Genomic DNA, 4,142 nt, shown 5'->3' on the forward strand with positions numbered 1-4,142 from the left:
AACACCACCTTCTTTGATTAAAATTTTGGATTGTTCCATCCAGGCTTCTATTTTCCCATACAAGTCCAAAAAACGCCCTTGTTTGTTAAGTTGATATATGTAAACCTTTTCTCCAGGCTGTTCCTTGAGGTTTACATAATTGGGAACTCCTTCAAGCATCTGTAAATAAACCTTTTCACCTGTAGATCTCTCTATTTTCAGTTAATTTGCAGACCACCAACTACAGGAGCCAAGTTGAAAGAGAAAAAAGTTTCTCTTCCCAGCACTTTCTTTAGGATGCTTTTCATTGCTTCCCAACTGGAGGCCTCGCCCCTCCACCCACCTGCCCTAGTCCTCAGCTGCCTCCAATTCTGTCCACTTAAATACAGACTCCCGGTAGTAGAGGACTTTTTTGAAATTTTATTATTATTATTATTTTTGACACAGAGTCTTACTCTGTCGTCCAGGCTGGAGAGCAGTGGCACAATCTCAGCTCACTGCAGCCTCTGCCTCCTGGGTTCCAGCGATTCTCCTGCCTCAGTCTCCTGAGTAGCTGGGATTACAGACACCCGCCACCATGCCCGGCTAATTTTTGTATTTTTAGTAGAGACGGGGGTTTCACCATGTTGGCCAGGCTGGTCTTGAACTCCTAACCTCAGGTGATCCTCCTACCTCGGCCTCCCAAAGTGCTGGGATTACAGGCGAGAGCCAATATGTGCACAGCCCAGGTATTAAGGAATTCAATCTCTATTTCTCACCAATGAATTAGGCTCTGGAAGTTAGTAGATTTTAACAAATACTTGTTAAACTAAGTTCTTCTCAAAGGTCTTTAGGAATATTCAGTAAAAGAGGACTCTGTAAACTAAAAACCAGTTCTGTTCCAGTAAATCCTCAACAGATGGAGAAAATGAGACTATGCCCCACCCCTTCCCCTTAGGGCCTCCACATTGATTAGAGAGGAATTCTCCTTTTAATGACTGACTGAGCTATCACTGCTCTCTGTCAGTAAAAACAGCAGCAAAAAAAAATGTCTTGGCTGGGCGCAGTGGCTCATGCCTGTAATCCCAGCACTTTGGGAGGCCGAGGTGGGCAGATCACCTGAGGTCAGGAGTTTGAGACCAGGCTGGCCGAAACCCCGTCTCTACTAAAGATACAAAAATTAGCCGGGCGTGGTGGCAAGTGCCTATTGTTGTACCTGAGCGAGTTAGAAAAACGCCACACTTTGAGATGAATTAAGAGTCCTTTATTAGCCAGTGCCTGAGAGACTGCTAAGGCTTAATATTCTCTCAGCCCGGAGGAAGGGGCTTGATTAACTTTTATACCTTGGTTTAGGAAGGGGGGAAGGGGCGTCTAGTTAAAACAATTTTACAGAAGTAATCAAAAAGTTAGAAGGATAAATGGTTACAGGAAAGTAAAACAGTTCCAGGTGCAGGGGCTTTAAGACTATTACAAGGTGATAGACGCGGGGCTTTGGGCGTTATCAATCAGACGAATTCTTGGGGACTGCGGATATAGCTTCCCACAGTATCTTATCAGTTAACTGCATTCTTGGATGTGCTGGGAGTCAGCTTGCACAAGTTAAGTCCTTGAGGAAGGGACTGCCAGTGAAAGAGCCAAGATGGAATCTGTCTGGTTTTCTTAGCTAAGGGAGAGTCAGTTCAGGTGGAAACAAGGCTAGGTGATTAAAGGAAAGGGAGAGTCTAAAAACAGGGTTAGTAAAAACCAGGTTGGGTATTACACTATAATCCCGGCTGCTTGGGAGGCTGAGGCGGGAGATTTGCTTGAACCTGGAAGATGGTGGTTGCAGTGAGCCGAGGTCGTGCCACTGCACTCCAGCCTGGGTGACAGAGCGAGACTCTGTCTCAAAAAAAAAAACAAATTTCTTGGCCAGGCGCTGTGGCTCATGCCTATAATCCTAGCACTTTGGGAGGCCCAGGCCGGCAGATCGCTTGAGGTCAGGAGTTCGAAACCACTGTGGCCAACATGGTGAAACCCTGTCTCTACTAAAAATACGAAAAAGTTAGCTAGGCGTGGTGGCAGACGCCTGTAATCCCAGGTCCTCGGGAGGCTGAGGCAGGAGAATCGCTTGGACCCGGCAGGTGGAGGATGCAGTGAGCAGAGATCGCACTACTCACTGCCCTCCAGCCTGGGCGACAGAGTGAGACTCTAACAACAACAACAAAAAAAGAAAAAGAAAAAGAAAATTCTGACATCAAGCTCATTGAAATGTATTCTTCCCTTTCCTCAGCTGCTGCCAAGGTGCTCGGTCCTTCCGAGGAAGCTAAGGCGGCGTTGCAGTGAGGCCCTCACTTCATCCCGCGACTAGCACCGCGTCCGGCAGTGCCAGCCCCACACTCGCCCGCGCCATGGCCTCCGTCTCCGAGCTCGCCTGCATCTACTAGGCGTTCATTCTGCACGACGATGAGGTGACCGTCACGGAGGATAAGATCAATGCTCTCATTAAAGCAGCTGGTGTAAATGTTGAACCTTTTTGACCTGGCTTGTTTGCAAAGGCCTGGCCAATGTCAACATCAGGAGCCTCATCTGCAGTGTAGAGGCTGGTGGAGCTGCTCCAGCTGAGGAGAAGAAAGTGGAAGCAAAGAAAGAAGAATCCGAGGAGGCTGATGATGACATGCGCTTTGGTATTTTTCACTGAACTTCTTTTTATAATGTGTTCAATAAAAAGCTGAACTTCAATTAAAAAAAAAAAAGAAATAAATGTATTCTTTGCATCTGGCATAGTGTGCCCAGCGCGTGTAATCCCAGCTATGCAGGAGGATCATTTGAGTCCAGGAGTTCCAGTCCAGCCTAGGTTAACAGGTAGAACCCCTTCTCTGGAAAGAAAAAAATGTAAACAGGCATTCTTTGTGTATTATGTTTTTGAAACAGGGTCTCCCTCTATACCCCAGACTGGAGTGCCTTGGTATCATCACAGCTTACTACAGCCTTGACCTCCTGGGCCCAATCAGTCCTCCCACCTCAGTCTCCGGAGTAGCTGGGACCACAGGTATGCACCACCATGCCCGGCTAATTTTTTATTTATTATTCTCTTTCTCTTTTCTTTTTCTTTTTTTTTTTTTTTGAGATGGAGTTTTGCTCTTGTTGCCCAGGCTGGAGTTTGTAATGGCGTGATCTTGGCTCACTGCAACCTCCCCTTGCTGAGTTCAGGTGATTCTCCTGCCTCAGCCTCCAGAGTAGCTGGGATTACAGGCACCTGCCACCGTGCCCAGCTAATTTTTGTATTTTTAGTAGAGACGGGGTTTCACCATGTTGGCCAGGCTGGTCTTGAACTCCTGACCACAGGTGATCCACCCGCTTCAGCCTCCCAAAGTGCTAGGATTACAGGCGTGAGACACCACGCCCAGCCTAAATAATTCTTTTTTTTTTTTTTTTTTGAGACAGAGTCTTGCTCTGTCGCCCAGGCTGGAGTGCAGTGGCCCTATCTCGGCTCACCGCAACCTCTGCCTCCTGGGTTCAAGCGATTCTCCTGCCTCAGCCTCCCAGGTAGCTGGGATTACAGGCGTCTGCCACCGTGCCCGGCTAATTTTTATATTTTTAGTAGAGACAGGGTTTCACCATCTTGGCCAGGCTGGTCTCGAACTCCTGACCTAGTGATTCACCTGCCTCGGCCTCCCAAGGTGCTGGGATTGCAGTGTGAGCCACCACACCCGGCCATATATTTTTATATATATGTATATATGTGTGTGTGTCTGTATGTGTGTGTGTGTGTGTGTGTGTGTATATATATATATATATATATATATATATATATATTTTTTTTTTTCCTAAAGATGAGGTCTCCCCATATTGCCCATGCTGGTCTCAAACTCCTGGCCTCAAGCCATCCTCCCACCACGGCCTCCAAAAGTGCTGGGATTACAGATGTGAGCCACTGCACAGGGCCAAAAAACCCCACCTTCTTTTGGGGGTTAATAGGCACCTGAAGCCAATAACAATAAAATAATAAAAATAAAAAAGAAACCAATAATAACAGGCCGGGCATGGTGGCTCACGCCTGTAATCCCAGCACTTTGGGAGGCCGAGGCAGGCGGATCACCTGAGATCGGGAGTTCGAGACCAGCCTGACCAACATGGAGAAACCCCATCTCTACTAAAAATACAAAAAAGTTAGCCAGGTGTGGTGGCGCATGCCTGTAATCCCA

The 4,142-nt window shown here is 47.2% G+C and overlaps 1 pseudogene; it reads left to right on the top strand.

Moving 5' to 3' along the window:
- The first annotated feature begins 2,232 nt into the window (after nucleotides 1-2,232).
- On the top strand, nucleotides 2,233-2,635 carry LOC112206375 (large ribosomal subunit protein P1-like; annotated as a pseudogene).
- The last annotated feature ends 1,507 nt before the right edge of the window (nucleotides 2,636-4,142 follow it).

Source organism: Pan troglodytes, chromosome 20 (assembly GCF_028858775.2).
Source record: "Pan troglodytes isolate AG18354 chromosome 20, NHGRI_mPanTro3-v2.0_pri, whole genome shotgun sequence".
In the NCBI taxonomy this organism is placed as follows: domain Eukaryota; kingdom Metazoa; phylum Chordata; class Mammalia; order Primates; family Hominidae; genus Pan; species Pan troglodytes.